Below are 15,769 nucleotides of genomic sequence, written 5' to 3' on the forward strand. Positions count from 1 at the left end.
AGGAGCTACATTTTTTAAACAAAAACTCATAGTGGGTGGCCTCACCAATAACCTACTGAGGGTCTCATTCTGCATTCTTTGCACACCCAAATCTCCCATTGATGCCATGTGACCAAATTCATCTCTGCTATTAGCAGCCACAACTCTCATTGACATTAGTGGAAGCTGAGGCTGCTTTTGACAGGATAGAGTTTTGGGTATGGAAGGAATGTGGGATAAGAGTCTGAATTTTTAATTCAGGTAGAGGTAAATCTTCCTTTAGGTTAGAGCTGTGGTTCTCAACCTGCGGTCTGTGGGCCACTTGTGGCCCAATCAGCAGAGAACTGTGGTCATGTGACATCCTCAGGGACACACAGGTAGTATTGGAGGTGGTCCATATAACACATTCTGTGCCGAATATGTGGCCCACAATGGTAAATAGGTTGAGAACCACTGGGTTAGATAACATCATCACTGCTCTGCAACACCTCAAACCAAGAAAAGATTCACTACTATCAGAACGGGCAAGACAAAAACTAAATCCATCAAACTCTTAGGCAGCCTTGTTAGAACTTGTTAGTCAGATCTTAGGCCCGGTGTGCTTAATTTTACCCCAGCATGTGTGATGTCTCCATCACTGTTTTATTGTTGCAAAAGGAAAAAATAATTTTTATAATAAAAATTTAAGTACTACTTTGAGGGTTTCAACCCCTTCACCCAAAGGTTAGTGGCAATTAGTTGCCATGGTGTCTCCAGATGGCTGAATATACTATTGCACTGTATTTTAGCAAAGAGATTTAATGTTTAAAAAAGTTTTAAAGTGACTACTGTACTTTTAAATCTTCATGTTTAGCATGTCCTACAGTTAGAGCTACATGGGAATGATTGAACAAGGAAATTTTACCTGTAGATTCTCTCTCCATACCATATATTGTGAAAGTCAAATCATGAGGAACACAGAAACACTAAATTGTACCAGCAGGAGCCCAAACTAAATTGCTATGCGGTCTTTATGTCTTGACTAATTGTCTCATTAAGACACATTTCTGATCACTGAAATGGATCTCAAGTATTCTTAATCACTGAAGAAATTGTGCCATTAAGTGCCTTTCTCCCTTCTGTCCTCAATACTATTTACAGTGGAAAACACACAAAGATCCTTGTTGATTGCAGCCCCTCTGTTGCACAGTTGACAGTCAAGTGGTACTAATGGCAGAATAACACAATATAACTAAAATAGTTTGCCTATTAGAGTAATAATCTTGTATAAAATGATTATGCTGTATTTCATGATTTTCTTTATGTTTTACGCACGCTTCCAAAAATCTGACTATTTTCCAGTAATTTTTTAACAAGTGGAGAGGAGGGAACAACCAAACTGTCAGCTTCCACATATTTGTAGTTTTGAAAGAACTTAAAGACATTTCATAAGTTCTTAACATTTGGTAAATAAAGATTAAAACAACTGCAGCAAGCATAGGTTACAATAGGGCTATGGTTATGTGGTACCCATGCCATTCTTTTTGCAGAATGGACACTAGAAGAGCAAATAATCTGAGTCTTTTCTGTCTCTCATGGGTGTGTGATGTTTTTATCTATAAAGCATTACATAGAATGTGCATCTGAGCTCCCATTTAAAAAGGTGTAATCTAGCATCACATAATATGCTGGGGACACACCATTTGCACTGGTAGGTCAAAGTCCTGGCCATTATTTCCAGTGGCTGCATGAACCATGCCTTGAAACAACACATTTTCTTTGCGAGATCTAAGAACCGCCATGAGCAGTTTTAGTGCACATATGACAGGATGAAAAAGAGTGACGCTCTGCAAGAAGAGTAGCCAAATGGATAAAGCACTGGTCTGGTATGAAGGAGACCTGGAATCTATTCCTGGCTCCGTGACTAGCTTGCTGTGAGACTTTGGGCAGGTCACTTCATCTCCCCATGCCTCAGTTTCACAGTCTGTAAAACAGGGATAATGTCACTGCCCTCCTTTGTAAAGTGCTTTGAGGTCTAGGATGGAAAGTGCTATATAAGAGCTAAGTATCACTATTGTTATTTCACTTCATTTTTTTCATTTTTTCACTTTCATTTTATTTCACTTTCATTTTTTTCACTTCATTTTTACAATTTTTGTAAATTCTCAGGAGTCTATCACAGCTATGGCAAGAATAATCACTAGTAAAAGAGTAAAAAGAAAAGGAGTACTTGTGGCACCTTAGAGACTAACAGATTTATTTGAGCATAAGCTTTCGTGAGCTACAGCTCACAAACTCTAAGGTGCCACAAGTATTCCTTTTCTTTTTGCGAATACAGACTAACACGGCTGCTACTCTGAAACCTGGTAAAAGAGTGTAATTTAATGGAATTCAATGAAATGGAGAGGACTAGCAAAAGGCATGTGCACCATTTCATTGAGATTTAAACAATGCATAGGCCTTGTGAAAAGCAGTAAATATCTCCCCACATGGATAAGCAAAATATATTTTGTTTGCTCACAAGCCTCTTCTTATTTTATACATTAAAGTTACAGTTTCCCCTATGATAATCACTCATTTCCTATAGCTGCCACAGTCTATTTACTTGGAAGAATTTTAAAAAAAGGCTGATGCCAGCACAGATCTGGGAATAGTGTTTAATCAATAAGAGGGCCATCAATGGATATTAGCCAGGAAAACCATGCTCTGAGTGTCTCTAGGCTCTGTTTGCCAGAAGCTGGGAATGGAAGACAGGATGAATCACTTGATGATTACCTATTCTGTTCATTCCTTCTGAAGCACCTGGCATTGGCCACTGTTGGAAGACAAGATACTGGGTTAGATGGACCATTGGTCTGATCCAGTATGGCCGTTCTTATGTTCTTACAAGGACGCTGGCAGGATGTTGTATTTTTAAATGGTCTATTACCTGTTACTAACAGCACCTAACATTATTAAAATCCAAAACAGTAAGAGGTCTCATTTACTTTTCACCATGTATGTTGATTCAATATTTATTTTTTGTGCGGCACTTATCTCAGCAGTGAAACTAGAAAAGGCTGAATGTCAGTTTTAATCTTTTGTTTCTCTTGCACTAGCAATATTCCTGGCTCTGCTACATATTTCTTGTATGATATTGAGCAAGTCACTAAACCTCTCTCTCTTTCCCCCGCCCCATCTGAAATGGAGATAATCCTCACCTATAAGACTGTAGTGAGGCTTAATTCTTTAACGTTTGTGAAGTGTTTTGAGATTCTCTGATCAAAAGTGCCATATAAACACATACTACAGTACTGCAGTAATCTGGGTGCAAATACTGCAGGGGAATGTTTAAAGAGAAAAAAATACAATTTAGTTTCACAGGTTTTAGCCAATGAACAAATGTAAGATTTTTGTGCTTTAACTAATGTATTTGAAGTATCTCTGTAATTGCTAATAATGGTTTAGGGTTATTCTGAGATGCTATATTGAGAATCTTGAGAGCATTCCCTACCAATTTATCTCTTTTTTTTGTTTTACTGGAAAATAACTTAACATAATATACAAATGAGATTTTTCTGTTCTGGCAAGGAATATATGATTCAAGCTAAAAAAAGCACAAGAACAAATCCGCACAGACACACCCCTGGAGCCCTGACCTGGGGTATTCTATCTGCTACCCAAGATCCATAAACCTGGAAATCCTGGACGCCCCATCATCTCAGGCATTGGCACCCTGAGAGCAGGATTGTCTGGCTATGTAGACTCCCTCCTCAGGCCCTTCGTTACCAGCACTCCCAGCTATCTTCGAGACACCACTGACTTCCTGAGGAAACTACAGTCCATTGGTGATCTTCCTAAAAACACCATCCTAGCCACTATGGATGTAGAAGCCCTCTACACCAACATTCCACACAGAGATGGACTACAAGCCGTCAGGAACAGTATCCCCGATACTGTCACGGCTAACCTGGTGGCTGAACTTTGTGACTTTGTCCTGACACATAACTATTTCACATTTGGGGACAATGTATACCTTCAAATCAGCGGCACTGCGATGGGTACCCGCATGGCCCCACAGTATGCCAACATTTTTATGGCTGACTTAGAACAACGCTTCCTCAGCTCTCGTCCCCTAATGCCCCTACTCTACTTGCGCTACATTGATGACATCTTCATCATCTGGACCCATGGAAAAGAAGCTCTTGAGGAATTCCACCATGATTTCAACAATTTCCATCCCACCATCAACCTCAGCCTGGACCAGTCCACACAAGAGATCCACTTCCTGGACACTACGGTGCTAATAAGCGATGGTCACATAAACACCACCCTATATCGGAAACCTACTGACCGCTATTCCTACCTACATGCCTCTAGCTTTCATCCAGATCATACCACTCGATCCATTGTCTACAGCCAAGCGCTACGATATAACCGCATTTGCTCCAACCCCTCAGACAGAGACAAACACCTACAAGATCTCTATCATGCATTCCTACAACTACAATATCCACCTACTGAAGTGAAGAAACAGATTGACAGAGCCAGAAGAGTACCCAGAAGTCACCTACTACAGGACAGGCCCAACAAAGAAAACAGAACGCCACTAGCCATCACCTTCAGCCCCCAACTAAAACCTCTCCAACGCATCATCAAGGATCTACAACCTATCCTGAAGGACGACCCATCACTCTCACAGATTTTGGGAGACAGACCAGTCCTTGCTTACAGACAGCCCCCCAATCTGAAGCAAATACTCACCAGCAACCACACACCACACAACAGAACCACTAACCCAGGAACCTATCCTTGCAACAAAGCCCGTTGCCAACTCTGTCCACATATCTATTCAGGGGATACCATCATAGGGCCTAATCACATCAGCCACACTATCAGAGGCTCGTTCACCTGCGCATCTACCAATGTGATATATGCCATCATGTGCCAGCAATGCCCTCGGCCATGTACATTGGGCAAAATGGACAGTCTCTACGTAAAAGAATGAATGGACACAAATCAGACGTCAAGAATTATAACATTCAAAAACCAGTTGGAGAACACTTCAATCTTTCTGGTCACTCGATCACAGACCTAAGAGTGGCTATACTTCAACAAAAAAGCTTCAAAAACAGACTCCAACGAGAGACTGCTGAATTGGAATTAATTTGCAAACTGGATACAATTAACTTAGGCTTGAATAGAGACTGGGAATGGATGAGTCATTACACAAAGGAAAACTATTTCCCCATGGTATTTCTCTCTCCCTCCCACCCCACCCCCCACTGTTCCTCTGATATTCTTGTTAACTGCTGGAATTAGCCTACCTTGCTTGTCACCATGAAAGGTTTTCCTCCTTCCCCCCCCCTGCTGCTGGTGATGGCTTATCTTAAGTGATCACTCTCCTTACAGTGTGTATGATAAACCCATTGTTTCATGTTCTCTGTGTGTGTATATCAATCTCCCCTCTGTTTTTTCCACCAAATGCATCCGATGAAGTGAGCTGTAGCTCACGAAAGCTTATGCTCTAATAAATTTGTTAGTCTCTAAGGTGCCACAAGTACTCCTTTTCTTTATGTGAATACAGACTAACACGGCTGCTACTCTGAAACCTATGATTCAAGCTAGCGAATTACTCCAAATAGGCTCATGCAAGAAATGGTGAGCTGCATTACTAACCTGCCAACTGAATGAAAAAATGTTTAACTTTGTTACATCTTATGCAGTATGTTAAAGATAAGGAACTATTCCTCATTCATACATACATGTATGCACAGAAGCACTAAACACATACAATGTTATATATACACATATGCATATCACTGGCAAGGAAATTTGAATCATAGTTTGAAATATCATGAATTTGTAAGGTTGGTTGTGTGCTTACTGATTAACGATAGAGCATAGAACATACCAGAGAAACTCAGTTTGCTCTCTCTTGGGTTTCATAACAAAGACAGATACCATAAAATTATTGCAGTTCTCTGCATAAATATATCTACTGAGCTCATGAACTTTCTAGTAGTGGGTTCACTATAACAAATAGTATTCTATTAGTATGTCTAATAAGGGAATTGAATGGTCTTTGAAACAAGACCTAAAAATAACCACCTCTAGTCTGGAATTTCCATCTCTTTTCTTCTCATACAAATGAAGATCACAATAGTGGTACCCAAGAGAAGGGGAAATATCAGAAGAATTTGATGACAGTCTCTGCAGGAGCAATTTTATTTATATGGGACCATATCCGGATATCCTTACTCAGGTAGCTCTTTCACTGAAGCCAGTGGAAGTTTTGCCTGAGCAAGAGCTTCAGAATTTGGCCTATGTATAACAAAAGAAATCTCTTGCCATTATAAAAATCTCAGAATATTTTAGTGTAAGGATTCTGGGTTACCGTTAAATAAGAATTCATGGTCAGAAATGAGCAAAGATATTTTTCAAATAGCAGTATTAATATTGTAAGAGAAGTTAGTTACACAAACACTGCATAGGAGTCTGGAACCACTGGAACAGCATTAAACAACGTTAAAATGCCACTTCCTCTATTTGAGTCAGTACACTATTATCAGAGAAAAAAAGAATCTGATTTAAAAGCATCAGAAGGCAACACACAGCTTCAGCTCTGAATTATCTCAAACCAGAATTAGAATTGTGTCAACAATAATTTGAGATTTTGACAATACAGTACATTTTCTCAGAGTAATTTAACAGTATATGTCATGCAAACATTCCTATGAAAGGCTACTTGATGAGTAAAGCTGTAAAATATTTGACTGCTTTGGTACCTTAAGGTGGAAAATAAAGAAATAGCCTTACACCATTTTTGTATTTCACATATATGTATTTGTCAGGTATATTGCACTAAAAAAAACCAGACAAACTTACACAAAGATTGCTTTACAATTGATTGTTAGAATCAGAGAATATCCCAGAAGTCATATGCAACTCAGCCATATTAATAAGATATTTCATGCTTTGAAAAGCTATTCTGCTTCAGTCCAGATGCCAAATTGCTGATCTGATGCCAGCATCTGTGCCATAAAATTCAAGAGCAACTGTCAACTGTTCACAGTGCAGCGCCACAGACTCAACATTGTAAATATTGTTTAATTAAAAGAGGACTGAATGAAATTCATGTTATTTTAGCACCAAGAACCACTGACACAGGAAGGTTTAACAGCATAAAAATCCCAAAGGGATCAGCCTTGCTTGCCCCTCCCTTTTAAAAAATTGTTCAAGCACTGTTGTAAATCCTTAATTAATGTATAGTAATAAATATTGCATCTCTAAAATGCCTCTTGGGAACAGTTTGTTAAACATTTCTTTCCATTCATTGGGGGTTATGTACCACCATTTTATCCAGTATTCATAATATTGTTTCAAGAAAACATGTTATTTTATTTCAGCCTTCAGAATAATAGTATCCACAAAAGTGAAGCTACTCATCTGAGGAATAAGCATAATATAGAGTAGAAATTAATGTTAAAAAAACCTGGGTTACTAATCAAGTTTCCTTGCTAAGATCTGGCTGAGCTACAGTAAAATTATACATGTACTTAACTGTGAATGAAAGTAGTGAAATGACTTACCGTAGGTAAAGTATCAGAGATAAAATTGCAAATACAGTGGAAATTACTTTTGCAGTGACATACAATATAATCTTCCAAATCCTGATGTTATAAGAGTTTGTATCTGATTATTCATTCAGAATCTTCAAGTTACAGATGAGTGATCAATATTTAATCTATTGACACTATATAATCAACAGAAACAGGCCCCAGACTACCATTCTTTCCCCAATCATAGTTATCACAACTTGTATGCAAGATGAAGAACTACTTATGTTGTGTTGAAGGGGGGCTTAATAAGGACTTTGTGGATTTCAGATGTCCACAGTCTCCTCTGTATTGCTGTGGAGATGAGCAATGTGGAAGTAAACAGTAAGGGTGTTGCACATAGTATCTATGATAAATCCTTGCCTTGCACTAAAGCACACAACAATTTACTGCACTGCTGAGGATGCAGGCTTAAAATGCGGAGAGTTACAAAATGAAAAGGTTGAGGTTCCTACAGAAATAGTAACTTAGCCACATTGCATACATATAGTATTGTATTTAATATTGCTACTATTCCTGGTGTTTAGTTAACTGTGTATCATATACGATAACATACATAGGACATGGGTGCTAAATCAGGAATATCCCCAACTTATTGACAACATGGAACATAAAAGCCTGTGTTTACCTCAAACAAACCCACTGGAAGCAGGTGTCTTGTCACGTCCTGTTTACAGAGGAGCACATCTGGACTAGAACTAGTGGTATTACTCTACCTAAATACACCTACTACTTGGGATAAAAGGCCAGTTCCTTAAAAAAAAAAAAAAAGCTTGGTCTTTTGGTGTGGGTCTCTGGAAAGAGCAGACCTATGGAGACTAAGTCTTCAGTAGGGAGAGGGGTTGAAGATAACGAACATTTCCTGTTCTCCACAGCAGGATGAAAGGCTTTGCTATCAGCATGTTGCTATTTTTGGTTTCAGTAACCAGGAGGAGACGTTTAAAAATAAGTACATGGGAGTTATAGGTTATAATTCTGGACTCAAACAATCTTGTCCCTCAAACCCCACAAAGGAAGATCCCAGTCCAGGATACAAATTACTGTAGGAATTTTACTATTTGCACTTTCTTTTTTATTTTGACTGTACAACCTTAACGTTTTATGAAGTGAAGCTTTTCCAGTTAATACATATTTCATTCCTGTATATAATTCACAGGTCCAATTATAATGTAACTTATTGAAGATGGAGCCAGGGATGGTGCATGGCCCTTACTTCCAAATCTATGTACAATGTATGCAGTAACATTTGGAGTGTGTATATTGTGCCTTATAATATTAAATGGGCTTTAATGACCTTTTAATTAATGTTTTTCTCTCTCTGTTCACTCACAAAATAATTCTGTTGAAAGAATGAGAGTACTAAGGAGGAGTGAAATCAAGATTAAATTTAGGAAACTATTACATATTTCCTTAAAACTTTTTACAACTACCCAATCAACTTTAATTGCCCAAATGTATCACCCTGATATGGTTAACGAGGGCCCAAAAGCAAGGGCACTAATGTATGGGGGGGAGGGGCGGGGGAATAGAGGAGGGCAGAAGCCCAGAGTTTCATACAGGTGTGCAAGCTTTCAGGTGGAGTTCTTAACTACAGCACAGCATTAATATGAAATGTAAGTTCTGCAGAGGAGAGGTGCCCTTGGGGCAGGGAGTCAGTATTTTGTTTACAAACAGAGACAGGGTGATTAAGATGAGAAAGGGCTGGTGATTTAATTAAGGAGATAGCCTCTAAAAGAGGAATCCTTCTGTAGGGAGGAGGGGTTGTTTTAGAGAGAACACAGGGGTCTCAGAAAAAATACAGCAAAGCACTGAGCCTAGGTTACATTCAGAAAAGGGGGACATTTGGGGGAGTAGGTGAAAAGAAGGGGTCAAACCCAGGGAAGGGCTAGCAATGTACAGAGAAGTTCTCACTCTACCTATGTGGCCCCCTCACCAAAGTATCTGAGGCTGCGCCTCACAATGTCTAACCTATTTCTCCTCCCAGCCCCTCAGTGAGGTAGAGCAATGCTCTTATCCCCATTGTACAGATTTGGCACTGAGGCACACACAGATTAAAGGCCAGATTTTCAAATGTATTTAGACACCTACTGAGATTTTCAAATGCACTTAGAAGGTTTGGTGCTTTGTAAACCCTACTAGATATCTAGCTGCATCTTTGGATGCCTAAAAATCTTTGAAATTTTGTCCTTTAAAGCACTGGCCTGGGGTCAGACAGGAAGTCCCTGGGGGGAGCAGAACCCAAGTTTTTGAGGGCTAACTCCCTATCCAGCAGACCGGTCTCTCTCTCTCTCTCTCTCTGCTGCATGCTGCAAAAAAAGAGGACTCTGATAGATGGGAACAAAACCAAGGGACGCCCAGTTCTCCAAGACTCCAGCAAATGGTCCCAGGATGGATGTCGTGGTTGACAGCATAAAAAGCAACTCAGAGGTTAGGAAGGATGGAGAATGAGCGTCAGATGAGAGGGGATCACTTAACTCCCAAGGGGTGGCAGGTCTTGCCCCATGCTGGGTTGTAGAGCAATGGCTGCTGTGCAATTTTACATTTTAACTGAAAACCATTTTGTTCAGTCATTTTTTGTTCTGAGTTTGAGAAAAGAAAGGAATGAGAAAGTGTCATAAGTATCAGATGTGTTTATCCCTCAAATTCTTAGGGTTTCAGCTGTATTCAGGCCAATTCTAGAACAAAGAAAAGAAACTGCATCCACAGAGTCCATAAAGTTGATGATTATTGTCATGATTTTCATTATTTACTGTGCACCATATATGTGCTCAGCACTGTTCAGAATATGCCAGAAAATCCAGTCCCTGAACCAATGCATATAATAAGATGTGTAACTCTGGATAAGATGGCTCAGATATTTAACTATGAAGTGTATAGTTATTGACCACAAATGTTATCACATGTTCACTGTGATGTTTATATCTATGAGTGGAAGCACTGATGGCAATAGACGTTTTAGTTGATTAAGGACTAGAAGATTTTATCCTCCAACTTTCTTTCTAAAGGAAGAGCTGCCCAGAGCTCCTGTGCCTGTTTATTTTCCTTTCCTGCCTGCAGTGGCCTTGATATACCTCAGAAGTCTCAGGTTTTTTTTCCCGCAACTTTAAAATATAGAATTTTCTTGGTGTTTGGTTTAAAATATTCTCCTGTGAGAACTGCAACTCAATTGTTGTAGTGTTGTATTTAACAGCCCTCTGGAAAGTAACTAGCCTTTAAACAGAAGTAAAAGCAATGTTGCCAACTCTCATGATTTTGTCATGAATCTCATGATAATTATCATTTTCCTTAAAGCCTCAGCTCCTGGAGTCAAGTGGATATGTGATGATTTCAGCCGTCGTTCTTAAAGAAAAATGAAGTTTCTAGTCCTTGTAGCTGCGGAGAAAGCTTCAAAATTTGACCCCAGTGCACCCCAAAGGCTCAAAAAGCAGAAGGCAAATAAAATGAACGCCAAATCTGGTATTTTTACATAATTTCATGATTTTAAAGCCAATCTCATGATTTTTGGTGAGACTGATTCATGATTTTTGAACATTTGGGATTGGCAATACTGTGAAAATGACTTGAAAATGTCCGTTTCACTCCTGTTTAAGGTCAGTTTCTGTCTATTATTTGTAGTGAGGCGACACCTCTAGAGCCCCAGGCAGGTGCAGTATAAACTCATGGGGCCTTGTCCTAGTTACAGTAGGATGTTCCAAAGTTAAATGATCTGTTCCGAGCTTGGTGAACTGCAAAAAAGTGATAGAAAGTAATCTAGATTTTTCTACAGTTGTTTCAATTGTTGTATTCAAGAGTTAGTAACAATTATACATTAAAATTTTAAACCTAACTAGTGTTACTTAAGTGACTTGACACAAGATGTGAGAACATGTTAGTAGTAGAGCTGAGTGGGTCTAATATTTATTAAATCCTCTTTATATATATATATTATATATATATATATATATATATATATATATATATATATATATATATATATAGGAATTAGGTACAGTGCTCCTATCAGCTAATTTCTAAATTATCTGCAAAAAAACTCTAGAGTTTTCAGGTGCCTAAGTAGTCCTTGGAATCACAGTTAAAGTTGCCCCTCCCCGCCCCACCAAAATCTGAAATGGTGCCCCTGCCTAAGAGGCCAGTTAGGTCACCTGGCATCACCTGAGAGAGGGAGGGCCAAGGTTAATTGAAAGTGAAGCCCAGCTGGGGAAGGGCTGGAACAGCACTGCAAAGACAGGAAGCTGAAAGCAGGAAGAGGGGTGTAGGGGAAAGTCTGTAGTTGCTCCCTGTGGGGCAGAAACAAGGGGAAGTCCAGCGGGAGAGTAAGTCCTGAGAACCTGTCCTGGAGTAAGGAGTCTGGCAAAAGAAGCTAGAAGCGGGTGAAGTAGCCACAGGGAGTAGAGTAGGTGCCCATGGTAAAACCAGAACCAGGCAAGAGACGATAGTGAGGCTTGATAGGAAGGAGCCCAGGGAAACAATACAGGGGGCCTGGATTTCTAGTTATAGGGTCCCTGGTCTGGAACCCAGTATGCCAGGTGGGCCTATGTTCCACTTGCAGCCACTGGTAGAGTGGCATAGAACCCCCAGCTGGGGTTAAACACTGTCTGGAAACAGTATTTGGACATTTGTCCTGTTGGACTTTGTAACCCTGAAAGAGGTGGACTAAATGGTGACCTGACCAGCGGGCCACATTATCAGAAGAAAGACTATTGCAGAGCAAGTAATGAGCAGCAAGGGGGTACCCGATGTAGTAAGTGCTACATTACCAGAGCAAGATGCATGGAGGTGGGCTAGCAGTGAGGGGTAACTTCATTACAAAGACTAAGCAATTTTGCACCTAACATTTGCCAAGCTGCATTCTTCCCTTTTTACAAATAAGTTAAGAGGTATGACCATGTAGATCATTGTTGCTATGACTGTTATAGAATTGCAACAAATCTTATACAAAATGTATCAAGTAACGTGTCTATGGAAAGGTTATGATTTTCTGAATCATATTTGCTGTATGCTATTTGTATGGATGTATCTTTTTGTATTTCAAGTTATGAGTATTGGCTCTATACCTGCGTTTCAAACGTTTGCTCCTGGGCAACACCCACAAGTTATTTAGCCAACACACTGTGAAGGAACTATTCAACTGGAATGGCCCATTAAATAACACTTAGCTCACAATGAAAGACTCATTTACACTTAATGGACTTTCCTGCTATGACTAAGAGAAATCATGCATGAACATGTGATTTGCCCATGTGACTCCAAGCACCATCTTGTTACCTGTAATTTTCCACAGTGAGAACAATGGGCTTCTCTTCACTTGGCAGAAGCTATAAAAGGCCCTGGAAACAGCTCCATTTTACCTCCTTCCTGCTCAAACCTCTGGACTATGGACTTACACTAATAGGAGCATTCTAACCAATGGACTGAGAACCTTCCAATGATTTGGAAGCAACCAGAGACTTGACTTAAGATAGCAGTTTATTCCATCACTGTAACAAGCCTGAACCAAGAACTTTGCAATTATCATATGTATTTGATTCCTTTAACCAATTTTAATTCTCACCTTTCTTTCTATAAATAAATCTTTAGATTTTAGACACTAAAGGATTGGCAACAGCGTGACTTTTGGGTAAGATCTGAGTTGTATATTGCAGCTTGTTCTTTTGGGATCAGAACCACCTTTTATTTGATTAAATTGATTTTAAAGAACCACTCATCTTTAAGTCTACTGTTTTTGGTGGTGATACAAGGACTGGAATACCTAAGGAACCTGCTTTTCTGACTTATTAGCCAGTGTGGTGAAACAGAAGTTTACTTTTGATGCTGGTTTGGTACATCTTATGGGAGAATAACCACCAGTTTTGGGGTGTCTACCATATTTCTCAGCAGTTTGTCCTGAATTTGGTATTCTCAGTTGTGACCCACGAAGGCACGGTTATAGCTCACCTCTTTCATACTGACTACTGTTTAGTTATGATGCACTTCACAAGCCAGGCTACTAAGAATATCCTCATATTTCTACCTTAGGAGGGAGGCAAGCTGCATTCTTCCCATTTTACAAATAAGAGGTTGCACAAGCTTACTTCTGGCAGAACTCAGGCGTCTACCCTGGCACATCCAAGTTTCATCCAGAGTGCCTCTCAGTACGCGCCAAATGTACGTACTTATAATTGTTCTAACCACCAGCCCACACTTCCCTCGTGGCCAGGAACAGAACCCAGGAATACTGTTCTTCAGTCTATCACAGTTTTACAAATAGTTGTATAACAGACTGGCAAAAACTGTGTCACATCCCCAGTAGTGACTGATCCACCCCGCAGTAGATCGAGTGAAAGAGGCTTACACAGTGGAGAGGAGGGTCCAAATACTACAGGTGACCTGGGGTGAGAGCGTATGTTTAAAAAGGGAAAAAACAGAAATCCCATCACTTGCAAACAACGGAGTTATTTAATTAAACAAAGTAAGGAAAATAAAGTTAAAACTCCCTAATCTGTCAGTTGTTGCACAAATCAGTCATTTGAAAATAGATTTCGATTGCTTCCATCACAGAGGGGCAGGTTCAAAGGTTGAGAGGAAGGATAGCAATTCCTATAGGTTCTGCTGGTTATTCCTACATTCACAGGAGTCTTTCTGTGGAGGAAGAGAATACCAATCTGCTAGAAGCAAAGTTAATGGAACACAAATTTCTCTTACTCCTGAACATGGGTAAAGGGAATCAAGATATTTATGGGCCTCCTAATAGGATGCAGAACCAACAGGAACCCTGCAATAGAAATTCTGTTTGTGTTTCATTTGAGAAGGCATCTTCAATTATTATTAAAATTAGTCCAGTTTCTGCAACCCACCACCAAAGAGCCTAGATCTTAATTTACCTTTAATGACTACATTACTTTTAAATCACTCACGAAGCAATTGGCTGATGAACTTTATCAATAATTAAATAGCTTTTGAGAAATTCTGCAAAGCAACAAACCCAAACACATTTTCCTTTCCTGTATAAATCCCCTCTGCCCCCCAGTTTTTTCATCCTCTCTTTTAGGTAATTAACCACATTTTAAAATAATGGAACAACAAGAATCAAAGCTACATCTGAACTAAGTGTCAGGAAGTGTTTAAAATCTGAAAAGGTTAAAATAAGAAATGGGAAACGAATGTAGAGAAAAGTGTCAGTATGCAGGGAAAAAAACCCTGCTCTTTGCTCATTGCAGCCAAAAATGTTCATTTTGTATTTCAGTCTGCAAGGGATTTCCAATCTTATTTTTTTTCTGAAGACTAAAGAAAGTTAACTGAATCTGTGTCCTTGATCTTTAATGTTATCCTGTTTCTTAGCCAGAGAATCAGTCTTACATAATCCATTGGCTCCATCAAATCAATATTCCTGTTGCAGTGCAACATCTTACATGCTGAAATACAAAAATGGCTGAGGGCGGATAAAATAACACATAAGACCTTTGATTAAAGTGAGTAGAGATCAGGCATTGAGATTTAAAGCATTGTAAGACATGTAATTTTGCTCCTGAAGTGGCCTTTGCTACCTCGGAACCTAAAGAAGTGGCAGAGCAACAGGAAACAACATACACAAGGCACCAGACTCAGCTGCAGCTATTTCATTAGTCTACATGTTTTTCTGGTTTTGGAATGAAATTGGTGTTCGTGAAAAGTGCTGGATCAAGAGTCCAGGACCTGAAACCTTTTGTTTACAGAAAATAGGCAGCACAGAAAGCAACAGTGTAATCTTCCCCTGCCTGGCCTGCTACCATGTTTCATGTCCCTTAGGGACCACTTCAAGGGCCAGGAAAGACTGGTCATTCTTAGCCAACAAAGGGGCCACTGGGAATAGAGGAGTTTTAATAGGTTTTATGGAAGTGCAAAATTCTTTCATCTAAGAATCTCAAAACACTCTACAAAGGAACCTCAGCACACTCACATGAGGTAGTTAGGTAGCACTATTTTACAGATAAAAAAACTGAAACACAGAGATGTCTTCTGCATGGCCATGCCACAAGCAGGTGAAAAAGCAATACATAAAACTTGATTAAAACAATTGAGCTCCATGTGGGTGCAGTGATTTGAGCTACAGCTCTGATTGCAGGATTGAGGCCCAAATATTATTATTAGATTTGTGTGGAAGGGGCCCTTGCATTTACAATTTCCAATAATAAAAGCACTGTCTTCTAAATACTTGAGACTAAATTCAGTCCTGGCATAAATAGGTGTAACCCCAT

The sequence above is a fragment of the Dermochelys coriacea genome, chromosome 7 (assembly GCF_009764565.3).
Source record: "Dermochelys coriacea isolate rDerCor1 chromosome 7, rDerCor1.pri.v4, whole genome shotgun sequence".
Classification (NCBI taxonomy): Eukaryota; Metazoa; Chordata; order Testudines; family Dermochelyidae; genus Dermochelys; species Dermochelys coriacea.